This window comes from Amyelois transitella, chromosome 11, assembly GCF_032362555.1.
Source record: "Amyelois transitella isolate CPQ chromosome 11, ilAmyTran1.1, whole genome shotgun sequence".
Lineage (NCBI taxonomy): Eukaryota > Metazoa > Arthropoda > Insecta > Lepidoptera > Pyralidae > Amyelois > Amyelois transitella.
In genome coordinates, this window is record NC_083514.1 from 640,156 (window position 1) to 655,146 (window position 14,991).

The 14,991-nt window shown below is 35.9% G+C and overlaps 1 pseudogene; it reads right to left on the minus strand.

Annotated features, from left to right (window-relative positions):
- Positions 1-12,406: 12,406 nt before the first annotated feature.
- On the minus strand, positions 12,407-13,820 carry LOC132902259 (putative nuclease HARBI1; annotated as a pseudogene).
- Between the last annotated feature and the right edge of the window lie 1,171 nt (positions 13,821-14,991).

Genomic DNA, 14,991 nt, shown 5'->3' on the forward strand with positions numbered 1-14,991 from the left:
ACCACTGCATATCTTACCCATGGATGTCGTAAAAGACGACTGAGGGATAGACTTATTAACTTGGGATTCCTCTTGAAGGCGATGGGCTAGCTAGCTGTCACTATTTGAATCTCAATTCCATTACGAGTATAAAGCCGTAGAGCTAAACGTGATCTTACAGTCTTTTCAAGAGTGTTGGCTCTGTCTACCCCGCCAGAGATAGACGTTATAATATATATGTATGTGTGTTACTACCGGTCCTAAGTTCATTTGTATATTTTAACTAAATGTATTAGATTGCTTTTATTTATCCTCTCCACATGACCAAACCATCTTAACATATCCTTTTCTATTCCTGTTACTATATCATCTTTCATATCATAATATTATCTTATCACGCCGTTTCTTATCCGGTCACTCAATTTCACACCCATTATACTCCAGATTGGTAGAGAGATTATTTCCACCTATACCTAAAATTTCATACGTATAAGTCAATTAATCTGAACAATGTATTCTCTCGTCCACATTTCTATTCTTAGTTTGGATAGTTGTGAAGTTGACGTTGTTGAAGAAAATGCTGCAGTGCAGATTGTTACCGCTTCTTCTGCACTGACGCTTTGAAAGCGGCAGTTGATTTTGTAATAAGTAATTTATTTGACGTCAAGCAATGTTGTGAAACCAAAAGATATGACAATTATTAAGTGATGTGAAGTATCCAATAATAACGATTCAATTTAACATTTTTGAATTTGAATAAAAAAATGTTAAAATTTGAATTTAAAAACGTTGAATTTGAATAAAAAAAAATTTAAATTGAATATTTTTTTTTAAATTTGAATATATTGTTACTATAACAGCCTATTAATATGGAGTTAAGTTACTGCTTGCTTTACTATGTCCCGACGGGTACCAACGTGGGGTCGCTAGTCAAACATGGATAATGCCCGTGGAATAATCTCGTCGAAATTCCAGTGAAGCACAAACATCCCTTTTGACACCACCGCTGGACGCTAAATCGATCAGCATTGGATTTATGATCGACAAACTTTCGTACATACATACATATGGTCACGTCTATAACCCTTGCGGGGTAGACGGAGCCAATAGTCTTGAAAAGACTGAATGGCCACGTTCAGAAATATAGCTTAATGATAGAATTGAGATTCAAATAGTGACAGGGTTACTAACCCATCGCCTCAAAAAGAATCCCAAGTTTGTAAGCCTATCCCTTAGTCGCCTTTTACGACATCCATGGAAAAGAGATGGAGTGGTCCTATTCTTTTTTCGTATTGGTGCCGGCAACCACACGGCACGCTATAAATTATCAAGACGTCTAATTCAAATTGTTCTGTTGAAACCTTATCAAAGCTAAATGCGTCTTGGCTTATCTAAATAAATTATCTGTGTTGTCAAACACTCTAGCAAGAGAAATGACCTCATTAAGAAACAATGTCGGATCATAAAGTTTACGAAACAATGCTGATTTCAATGCTGATTTTACTGAATTCTTGAAACTGAAGAGAGAGTTAAGTGAATTTTAATTTGTACTTGTGTAACTTTTGACTTATCTTGATAATTTTTCAACGAATCTTTTTAGAATTCTGTTCCTACATACATATATACCATCACGCCTGTCTCCCATTGGGGTAGGCAGAGACTATGGATTTCCTCTTGCTACTATCTTTAAAGATCTCTCCTGCTTTGTCCACACTCATTACTCTACATACATATGGTCACGTCTGTATTCCTTGCGGGGTAGACAGAGCCAACAGTCTTGAAAAGACTAAATTGCCACTATACGTTAACATACGGTGCCGTGTGGTTCTCGACAGTGCCGTGGTACCTGGTACCAATAAAAAAAAAGAATAGGACCACTCCATCTCGTTCCCATGGATGTCTTAAAAGGCGACTAAGGGATAGGCTTATAAACTTGGGATTCTACTTTTAGGCGATAGGCTAGCAACCTGTCACTATTTAAATCTCAATTCCATCATAAAGCCAAACAGCTGAACGTGGCCTATCAGTCTTTTCAAGACTGTTGGCTCTGTCTACTCCGCAAGGGTTATAGACGTGATTATATGTATACATAAATCGTGTTGTGACCTAACGTGGTAAACCGAGCCAACAGTCTTAAAAAAGACTGAATGGCATCGTTCAGTTTAAACAAAGATATGAAAAAAGGAACATTAAAGTTACATTCACTCTTTTTTGGGCAGTCGCGTAACACTAAAGTTTTACTCCACTAGAGTCTAAGACCAGCAGTCGTTAAATAAACGACCTGCAATCTAGACGCGAAATACATAGTGTTGTTACAACAACAGTAAATAATATATCGATAATGATATTTTTACAAAATTATCGACTGTTTTTATAATTCGTTTTACACTCTTACGGTTGAGGAAAACATCGGTGGGTTGCGTAATTTTATTTACTTATCATAATAACACTCAATCTTTTCACGGCATTAAAATTTAAATAAATTATATTTTTATCAGACTCAAGGCCTCAACGACCAATTAAAATTATTATTGTACATAAATACATACATATGATCACGTCTATATCCCTAGCGGGGTAGACAGAGTCTTGAAAAGACTGATAGGCCACGCTCAGCTGTTTGGCTTAGTGATAGAAATGAGATTCAAATAGTGACAGGATGCTAGCCCATCGCCTAAAAGAGGAATCCCAAGTTTATAATATCTATCCCTTAGCCGCCTTTTACGACATCCGTGGGAAAGAGATGGAGTGGTCCTATTCTTTTTTGTAATGGTGCCGGGAACCTCACGGCACACGACAATTATTATTGTCGAGTATTTTTACAGTATCGATAGAAGAACTATCGACTGTTGACAACACTAACACACACAAACCGGATAAGGCACTTAATCCTCATCAAAAGATATGCTATACGACGCTCTTTGACACTTCATCGTCCATAAAATGTAACTTTATTTTCCTGGAAGAGATTCACTTCTTTAACGATCATGACGTAAATATTTCTTTACATAGTTGATTTGAAGGTTGTACACGTACATACATACAATCACTTCTATATCCCTTGAGGGGTAGACAGAGCCAACAGTTTCGAAAAGACCAATAGGCCAGCTGTTTGGCTTAAAGATAGAATTAAGATTCAAATTTACAAGTTGCTAGCCCATCGCTTTAAAGAATAATCAGATCAGAAGACTTATCAGATTACTCAGAGAGATAGGCGGAAACTACGTACATCTTTATTTGACATGATTCCTGCTTAATCCTTTTGTTTAATATCATCATACGAGCTCGTCGACTAAGGATAATCTTGACAATTCGCCCCAGATAATTTAAAGCGTTCTTCTTTCAATGTTTCCAAATTTTCAATTTATCATTTTTAATTCATTGTATCGGTACTGTCGTTCTACTACACCATATATTTCTCACGGATGTCGTAAAAGGCGACTACGGGAAATGGGCTGGCAACCTGTCACTATTTGAACCTAAATTCTATCATTAAACCATACAACTGAACATCGCCTTTTAATCTTTTGAAGACTATTGGCTCTGCCTGCCCCGCAGCGGATGTAGACGTGACTATATGTTTGCATGCATTTTAAGCACAATTAATTATCAAAAACAAAATTCAACCTAATTCAAACTAAACCAATTTGAAAACTTCCACGAAAAGACTATATTATTTCTGTAACACAGCTATAATTTTAAACGCGTGCGAGTCGGGGGCTGGTTGCTAGTCATAAATATTAAATACTCTAGGGGGATCAGCAAATAGGTCAGGTGTACATCGACCCGTAAGCTCTCAGACTATAATTAGTGCTGAAGTGTAATCAAAGGAGAAAAATAATCGAGGGCTAAGGGAGGGTTGAGTACAGATTTATATGAAAATTTTCAAAGCGAATTTTTAAATAAGTTAATAAAAAAATCATTCATATATTTAAACAATCACGTCTATATCCCTTGCGGGGTAGACAGAGCTAGCAGTCTTGAAAGATTGACAGGCCGCGTTCAGCTGTTAAAGGCTTAATGATAAAATTGATACGCAAATAGTGACAGGCTAGTCCATCGCCTATACAAAGAATGCCAAATTTATAAGCCTCTTCGTTAGTCGCCTTTTACGACATCTTTGGGAATGAGATGGTGTGATCCTATTCTTTTCTATATAGTTGCTGGGCCACACACATAAAAAGAAATAAGTGAATAACCAATGTTTGCATACATTACGTACGTGTTTGTCAAATAACTTTATTTGTACAAAAAAATAGTTAATAACGTAGGTACCCCGATTTCTAAAAAGCTTTTGATTGTTATTCTAGGACTTGAACAAGTTCTGGGAATAGTTAATATTGATTTGTGAAAGCATGCAGTTACTAGGTCACCGCTTGGTGTATTAGGGCATAAGAGTAGGCAGTTAGGAATCCTGGATAATTCGTTGCAGTATATTTTTATCTCTATACATATGATCACGTCTTTATCCCTTACGGGGTAAACAGAGGCGAAGAATCTCAAGTTTATAAGCTTATCCCTTCGTCGCCTTTTATGACATCTAGGTATGTGAAAGAGATGGAGTAGTCTTATTCTTTTTTGTATTGGTGCAGTTAACCACACGTCACAACATATCAAAACATATAATTCAGCAGACCTCTGGCTAAGATAAAGATATTATCTTTCTAAATTTTTATCGAAACTTGTTGTGTTCCAAATAAAAGTTTCCTAGAAATTACGAGTGTCTGATAAATTATTCAGAGAAATTTCAATACAATCTGCAGTTTAAATCGATTTTGAGAAAGTTTAATCTCTAGGTATTTCTTTAGTAGTGTTTAGAAGACTCTAGGCTCAGTGGTAGAATAGAAAAGAATAGATTTATTTTCAAAATTGGATACAAGGTATCACTTATTGACGTCACATCACTTAAATCTAATTATAACTACTACCGCTTCCAAAGCGCATGCGTAGAAGAAGCGGCGGAACAAACTACACTGCATCTATATATATTTGCTTAGTCAATCGTCACTCAGTTACAATATTATTATATGTATGGATAGGAATGTATGGATATTGGGTTATGCCTAAAGTGACCATTTTTATTTTGCGTCAGAGTGGGACGCTTTCAGAATTTTGTACATAATTAAATAAAACATATACTATATGCTTAATATATAAGTTAATTATGAATAATTATCTATACATATAATAAAACAGTAAAAATATTTTGTCTGTACATTTAGTATTTTTGACTGACTGTTCTCGTCAGCGAGATTTGAGTGCAATGTTGATATAAAATAAGTATAAAAATTTGGTTTGTTTGCAAAAGCGGGACATTTTTGCTCTCGCTGGGGACAGCGGGACAGACAGCCTGAAAACAGGACAATCCCGCCGAGAGCGGGACGTATGGTCACTTTAGTTATGCCCCAAAAAAAAATCCTTTCCTTTCTTTTCTATTCTATCAAATGCCGAGAACCGCACCACATTTGTCACACTAATTTTACGTTCCACTAATTCCAAAAACAATATCCCATTTGCAAAACGGACGGGGAGGTCATATGTCGCACATCATAGCAGATTTATAGCGGAAACTTGCAAAGGAAAACTCGTGTCTGCCTCCTACGCATTAGCCATAAATCGACAAGATGGCGCGTGATCTAATAAAACTTATAGTTCGGATATTAGCTCATATGGATTTGGAGAACCACACGGCGCGTATGAATTTCCATTTTTTCATACGTTTCCGGCTTAGAACAGGACCACTCCATCTCTCCCATGGATGTTGTACAAGGCGACTAAGGGATAGGCTATAGCAACCTGTTCCTAAACTCAATTCCATCATAAAGCCAGACAACTGAACGTGGCCTTTCAATCTTGTCAAGACTGTTGACTCTGTCTACCCCACAAGGGATAAAGACGTGATTATATACATGTATGTATGCGGAGATCCTTTTACATACATAAAGCCTCTTTCTCAGAAGGGACATAGACATCTTTCCAATTGCCACGACTCCTGTATAACACGAAAATACAAAGAAAGTGTGTGAATGGGACTGTTGGAGTGGGAAGGCCTAGACGAACGTATCTTGATCAAATCGGAGACGTTCTAGCAAAAGGTCTGGTCAACCGTACCCGAAACCGACGAGCTTGCATGAAGAGAGTTATGAATGTGGATGAAGCGAAAGAAGTATGCAGGGATCGTGGCAAATGGAAAGATGTGGTCTCTGCCTGGGTAGGCAGAGGGGTCTCAAGGAAAGAGGCGTGATTTATGTGTGTGTGTGTGTGTGTATGTAACTGAGCGATGTCTGTTCTTTAAAGATATTGTCAAAAACCTGATAAGGGGAAACAAAATCGCTCTCTAATAGAATACTGAACCATCTGTAGTAAAAGGGCTATTATCTCTTGAAAACAACCACATGGCTTGATGCCGTGTGGTTCCCGGCACCATGCCGTGTGGTTTCCGGCACCAAAAAGAATAGGACCACTCCATCTCTTTCCCATGGATGTCGTAAAAGGCGACTAAGGGATAGGCTTACAAACTTGGGATTCTTTTTTAGGCGATGGGCCAGCAACCTGTCACTAGTTGAATCTCAATTCTATAATTAAGCCAAATAGCTGAACGTGGCCATTTAGTCTTTCAAGACTGTTGGCTCTGTTTACCCCGCAAGGGATATAGACGTGACCATATGTATGTATGTATGTATCTCTTGAAAAAGGTCAAAAATTTAGTTCAATAGAAAAATTATTCATCGTTTCTGGTGTGGTCAGTCGGATTGTCTGATGTAGGTCAAGACTGACAGCAGACTGGACCGGATATCCGGGTGACCGGCGAGGCAAATAACTTGTTTGCGACTAGCTTAGAGATTTGGGATTCGGTTTTGTTTGGGTCAACTTTTCAAAATAGCATTTTGTGCAGTAACCAATTGCTTTTTAAAGTGTTAAATATTTTTATTTGTTTGTGTGTAAATACTTTATTGTATATAACACATTTTTAGTAGTACAAAAAAAAATTGTGTAGCGTTATTTTTAATGTACCTATAAACATACATTAAAAATAACGATGCACAATTATTTTGATTTGATGAAATATTCGTATTTAAATAATTATTTTGACATTCATTCATGTTTTTTAATGTAGGACAATGTGCATTCGTCCACGATTTAGATTTAAGAGATCTATATTTGTACATTGACGTCCGATGAAAATGCTGCAGTGTAGTTTGTTCCGCCGCTTCTTCTACACGTGCGCTTTGGAAGCGGCAGTAGCTATAATTAGATTTAAGTGAAGTGACGTCAATAAGTGATATCATTATTTGAAAATAATTATATTCTATTCTATTTTTTTTACGTCTATAATCAGGAAGCAAAGAACTGAATTAAACGTGTTGTTTGTATCACCGTTTTTACCTGTTTTCATAAATATAAATACATATGTTTATTGAATGAATTGATAGTTTATCTAAAGCTTTTCTTTCATTAAATTTTTTTGGCCTTTTCAGCCTTTTGGCTGGAATCTGAATGCTCTGAACTGGCGAGCGTTCGGAGCGAGTTGACTTTTGTACGGACATGCTGAAACATGTCAGCATGTGTTTTATAATGTGTCAGAATAATTCATAGTCGACCACTCGATATAAAATATATAAAGAGCAGATATTTACGTGAATTTTCTAACTGATCGGTTTGAGATTCTTTTTAAATAAAGTGAAAAATATATATATAATATAAGTTATAAGTAAGTTTAAAATAAAAATATGAGGATGTTTTTAAAACTGTTGGCTCTGTCTACCCCGCAAGAGATTTTAGTCAGGTTGCTCGCCCATCGCCTAAAAGAAGAATCCCAAGTTTATAAGCCATCCCTTAGTCGCCTTTTACGACATCCATGGGGATGAGATGGAGTGGTCCTATTATTTTTTCTATAAGTTCTGGGTATCACACAACACAAAACAATATCAATATCTGGAGTAGTCCTATTTTCTTTTTTCCATTGGTGCCGGGAACCACACAACACAACAAAATGTCAATATCTATAATATTTTTAATTTGTTCAGATACAACGGCGAGTGGAGGGGGTAACATGAATATGTAACGTCGGCCCTGTGACGCTTAAATTCTTTATTCGCGATCCGGCGCACACACAAGGCGGACCATAGAGGGCACGGAGAATTTATAAACTGGAGAATGCATAATTACGACATTTCATCTCTATCTCTCTCTCTCTCTCAGATATGACATCAGCAGGCTTACTCTCGAACTCAATCTCAATCTCAATTCTGTCGCAATCCAATTCCAATCGCAATTTAGTTTGGTACTCTTGAAATCATTAATCTTGAGATTGAGTTGGTATTGCGATTGTGTCATTATTGTGTTTTCCTTGGCGATTCCACTATACGTCAATATGACAGTGACATACATCACCATGTCTACGACAGAAATAGAACGAATTAATGAATGAAAACTTTGATAAACAATATTAAATTTAAGTAATTTTCAAGTAAATAATTAATTTTAAATTATATTTTTATTAACAATGCTTATTTCTTACTAATAAATAACTTTAAGGCAAAAAATAATCAAATTAAATGTTTCAAACGGCGTATTTGGCTGTATGAGTATTTTCCTGTGCCTATATGTAAAGTTCACAATAAACAAAACAACAAAATAACATTTTAAAACCAGTGTTGCCAACTTAGTGGAATTTCCACTAAATCTGGTGGTTTTGACTTGTCTTTTAGCGGACATATATGAGTTTTAGTGGCTATAGTAGAACCGCCTAAATGAGTCCTCGCCCGCGGAGTACAGGGGCGCGGGGGTATGACGACGAAGGGGAACGAAAGAGGTGCGGGCGGCGGTCGAGCGTAGCGTGTAATACAAGGGGCGAAATGTTACTGGACATTTCTTGAGATATGTGACGTCATAGTGGTTAGCGGCAAACAGGTGAAGATTTTTATTAAAAAAATAATAATGGCTATACAAAATTTGAATGAAACAACTGTAAACTATACAACGTGTTCCTTTTGTTATCCCATAACTCCATGGTATCAACGAGACCACGTACATGAATTAAATAGCATAAGCATTTTTCGATTATTGTTATTTTCAAATTTTTATTTTTCATACAAAACAATTCGATAAAAATGTGATTTTATGATATATAGGTATGATATGTAGGTAAAAAAAAGGTAATAAAGTTATGTATGTAATATTTATTTATGCAAAATTTATCAAAATTATAAATCAATCACTTATGTCCATAATATCACTATCACTGGAACTTGATTCTTCACTTTCACAACAGCCATCATCAGAATCATCAGAATCGTCTTGCACATTAATAATAAAATCAACAACTTCATCTAGGACTCCATCATGTTTGCAATATTCGTCTTCGATTTTAATCACGTGTTTAACACAATTCTCCCATTTCTCTTTGGGATATTCAGCAAATAATCTCTCTAATATTTCTTTTTTCTGGTCCAAATTAGAGTCGATACTTTTTTGTGCTAATTGTCCTTTGATATCACCCCAGACCAACTCAATTGGGTTCAGGTCTGGGTGATATGGAGGCAAACGCAATACTTCGTGTCCGTTTCTTTTCAATACCTCGTCAATTTTGTAAATATCTTCTGTGAAATTACTTTTAATTAATTTATATAAGTCATCCTTTCTAAGTTTTTCATCAAAAGGCACGTTATGTCGTCGTAGCCATTCTTGCATAGTTGGCTTGGTAGAAGCCATAGTTGGCTTTTTCTCTTCTCGAACCGAATGATAAGCTGCGTTGTCCATTACTATGACAGAATTTTGCGGTATATTAGGCATGAGCTTTTCATTTATCCATTTACTGAAATTTGCGAAATTCATAGAATCGTGATAATCACCTGTTTTACATTTGGATTTGAATATCACAAGGGCTCCGTCTACAAATCCAATTTGACCTCCACAATGTACGATGATCAAACGGTCCCCTTTACCAATATGAGATAGAACGCCAAGTTCATCCTTTGATTGCCAACATTTTGAAACGTTATGAGACGCGTTTACATAAGTTTCGTCAAGGTATAAAATATGTCTTCCTTCTCTACGATATTTTTTAATAGTATTTAGGTATTTCCACCTCCACGATGTGATATTTGGCTGTTCGATAAGGAGTTTCCTTTTAGATCCGCATTTCTTAAATTTAAAACCTAGATCATGTAATAATAGCCTTAAATATTCCCTGCCGCAGTGTAATATATTCTCTTCTCTAAGTACAGCGTTCAAAGTTTTCAGAGTAGGTATTTTTTTGAAAATTGTGTAAAACTGAGTGACTTTTCTTCTTACCACTCCTTTTGTGAAATCGTCTATTTCCACTCTTTTTCTACGAACCTGTTTTGGTTTTCTCGGTGATTTAAATCTCTCGTTGTCATTTAATGCTTTCCCTTGTTGTACAATTCTAGATACAGTCTTTTCTGATAGTCCAGTAACTTCTGCTACAGTTTTATTTAAAGGTATATCTTGTTTATATTCATCAGAATTTGGGTCGAGTTTCTTTTTTCTAAAATATTCATATACGTTAAACGCCATTTGTTTGCACTGACTATTAATTCTATGTCCGAAAATATTTCGACTCATCTTGAGAATGTAATCTCATGTATAATTTTCACAAGGCGTCCGCAACTGTCAACACGTGTGATCGCTAACCGCGTAGCGAGCGAACTGAGTTTTTACAAGAATGCGCCCGCCGCCCGCACCTCTCTCGGTCCCCTTCGTCGTCATACCCCCGCGCCCCTGTACTCCGCGGGCGAGGACTCATTTAGGCGGTTCTACTATAGTGGATTTATCTAGTGGAATTTAAGAATTTTGTTTTTTTTGTTTAAATTATTGGAATAACGCCTATAAAATCCAGTCGTATCGTTGTTGGAGTTCAATTTCTAGACTTATCAATCAATAATTTGCCAACCTTCAATTTAGTAGTGAGTACAACGCTCAGGAGGACCGGCATCCAGGCCAGAAACCACAACATTTCATTTCATACTTTATGTCTCTGAGAGTTCGACAACAAATGGGCTTTGTTACTTTTTATTGTCAACCACTTACTATAATTTATGATCGTAACGAATTGTTTTAAAAATTTATTTTAAACATCATTTATTTTTATTTAATTGTAACTAAACTTATAACAATTTATTTATTCTGATTAATTTGAATATCTAATATTTGCCGCTTAATCCACCAACAGCGACATCATTCATGCTAATTTCGACACAACAGAAATAAAGTTAATGGAAAATTTAGTGTTTTTTTTGATGGTCCGACTTATTTTAGTGGATTTCTACTGGTTTTAGAGGTCGATTTTAGTGGGGAGCTTGATACGTCGTTGGCAACACTGTTGAAAACTGTGGTTTAAAAGCTTTAGTTTGGCGCTCATAAGGTAAGTAATTTTTTCACTTATTAAAGTTTTTGATACTTTTATTTATTATAAAACGATTGTCACTAGTACACAAGTGATCTTCAAGCAAAAAAATATTAGTAATGCTGGATCATACTATTACAGAAATGGCAAACAGACCCACACAATACCAAATGGCAGCGTTAGTGGAGGTCCTGAAGAAAAATCCAGGAATTGCTCGAGGCCTTCTGCCAACGCAGCAGGCCAAACAGGAAACTCGAAAAAAGTGGCAGGAGTTCGCTGAGTCCACTAACGCCTTGGGTGGGATTATCAAAGATGGGCAGGCTTGGGCTAAGGTAAGCTAGCATTAAAACAGATTTATTATATTAGTTACATGCATATATATTAAATCATAATGATTTCCTTTTCATGCATTTCAGTATTGGACTGAAATAAAATCATCCCTTAAAAAGGTCTGCCAACAAAGGGCTCAGTCCATGAGGCGCACCGGAGGTGGCATAGATGTGGTGCCAGAGCTGTCGTTGCTGGAACAGCGCCTAGTGGCAGTCATGGGTGGGGACTCATTTGCCACGGGCACAAGGGGAATAGCAGTAGACCCCTCTCCCCAAAGTAATGTAAGTAAAATAATATGAAAAGTTAAATAAAATTTGTTTATTCAGAAACCAAGAATTGACGTCAGTAATTTACTTGAAACTAAGTTTACTACCGCCTCCAAAGCGCAAGTGAAGAAGAAGCGGCACAACAAACTTCACTGCTGCATTTCTACAACAACGTCAATTAACTTACAAACATTATATTAAGCATTCACTATAGATTATTTTAACATGCTTAATAAAATAGTGTACAGTTAAAATTACATGAATTAAGTCTATGATCAGTAAAATAACATTAACAAAATTAAACCCTGAACAAAAAAATTAAAATGACATTCATCAATACAATTCAGTTAAGTGATTTTATAATAATTTTATTTATTTTTCCTGTTACAGTCTAGCCCCTCCATCTTGCCATCCACGTCTGATGCAGTTTTACCCATGATAGACCTGCCAACATCTAGATTATCTATGGTAGAGCTGCCTTCCACCTCTGCCGCTGTTGTACCCGAAGCATTGGACAAATAAAACTATCTACTATATGTGATGCACCTCCAAATGCTGCATCTACACTTAATATATTTAAGTCCGCGTCACAGATCTGTAACAAAAATAAATTAAAAATAAATAAATATAGTATTTTTATTTTATATTAATTTATCTACACTAATATTATAAAGAGGAAAACTTTGTTTGTTTGTAATGAATAGGCTCAAAAACTACTGGACCAATTTTAAAAATTCTTTCACCATTCGAAAGCTACATTATCCACGAGTAACATAGACTATATTTTATTTTGGAAAAAAATAGGGTTCCGTAATAAAATATAAAAATAATTGGCAAAACAGCGTTTGCCGGGTAAGCTAGTATTTTATATTACCACTACATATAGTAGTGGTAATATAAAATAAGCTTATTATGAATTTATGTAATAAACATATAAAAGGGATACATACTATTAATACATTTGTTGAATGGTAATGTTTTCTGTTAAAATATCTTTCTTCATTTTCAGCAGGGCCACATGGGTTCCATCTATGCATCCTATTACTCCAGGAATGCGAAATTATTCATAAAACCTACAACAAACACAGATATTAACACACATTTCTGCCATCTGCCAAATAAAATAAATTGTCATGTCTTAAACACAATTTACATACCTTCTTTTAATAAATTGCGTTCTGGAACAGTTTGAGAAAATTTTATGTATTTATGCAGGATTGTCGGGTCATTCAATGCTGCTGTCACATCCCTCAATGCCCGAGATACTGATTGCTGCGACATGGGAGTACCTAGTGAACATCCTACTAGGCGTTGGTAGCTGCCAGTTGCATAGAATGAAAGTGCTACGAGTATCTGTAGACCAAAACCAATTATTTAAGCAATTAGGTACCTTTGCAAACTTGTTTGTATCACAAACTAACACAAAGTACTCACATAATTTAAAACAAAATTACCTTGTATTTTGTACTGATATCACTTCTTCTTTTAGGAGCTTGCATCAAGGGTTTTAGCTCTTGATATAAATAATGGAACAATGCCTTGGTGACACGATAATTTCGCTTAAATTCGTCATCACTCATAGCAAGTGCTTTATCGGCGTACCGAGCAATCCTACGCAAATTACGCGTTTCTCGCAAATCCTTTCTACAGGCATCACTGAAAATTACATTTTGCAACACCAAACGAGCCATTGTATGCACTTTTTTACAAGTAAAATGTATATGCAATTTTCACAAAGTTACTATTTCCTTATTGTGATTATCACAATAAATATCCAAGAATAACACAAGTTCAACGCAATGTCGAGCTGTCAAAATGGCTTCAAGAGTACCGAATTCTCAAGTTCCAGAACAAAATCTCAATATTAATTAGTTCACTCAATATCCGCCCGATTTCGCCCCAATGTGGCGCTAGTGTGAAATTCAAGAGTGCCAAATGACGTTTCTTGCATTGAGATTGGCATTGGATATTGGCAATGCGAGTCGAGAGTAAGCCTGCTGATTGGCCTGGGTCTTGGATGTTTCTGGAGAGTGCATAATTATGACATTTATGTCATTTCTGATTAGCCTGGGTATTTGATGTTTATCTATATAAGTATTTATTATAAAATGTAGTATCGTTGAGTTAGTATCTCGTAACACAAGTGTCGAACTTACTTCGAGGCTAACTCAATCTGTGTAATTTGTCCCGTATATATTTATTTATAAATATAATAACGTCTTTATCTCTTACGGGGTAAACAGAATCGGTAGTTTAAAAAAGACTGAAACACTACCTGTACAACTGTAGTTATGGCTTATGATGGAATTGAGATTCATATCTTAGTCAGTTGCTAACCCATCACCTAAAAGAAATTGAGTGGTTTTATTCTAAACTAGCAAATACGAGTAACACATTCTGTAACTGATAATATTCGATGCAGATTAAGGTTAGTTTATCCTTGTATTTGATGACAAAATTGAATATAAACTGCGTTTTAATAGGTTTTTGACATTATTAAAAAAAACTACGGGATGGCAACAAAACCATGATCTCAGATTTATTGTTGTCGTTTTGTTTGATAAGTTTGCCTTTTTTTGGCTAGTTTTGACTCTCCGTGTCTCAATTGCATTACTAAAGACATTGGAAGTGGGTGAGATTATTGGGCCTGTCTACTTCTAAAGGATGAAGACGTGATACGACAATACATATTTCTCGCGGAAATAAAAATTAATAATTTATGTCCAATAAATCTCTATTATATCTTAAAGCCAAACAGCTGAACGTGGCCTATTAGTCTTTACAAGACTGTTGGCTCTGTCTACCCCGCAAGGGATATAGACGTGATTAAATGTATGTATGTATTTAAAACTCCTAAAATACCAATATACAAGTTATTTATGCGGTCTCCACTGGGTTACATCCTCCATGTTCGGACCATAATTATATTCCGTCGCTTGCCTCACTTTATGCGGGCCTCGTAAACTGTTTTAAGGTTACTCCTACCCTTCGTAACTGTCTTTTTAGTCCAGTGATCATGATAGTAAGACGTTTTACAATTTATATTAT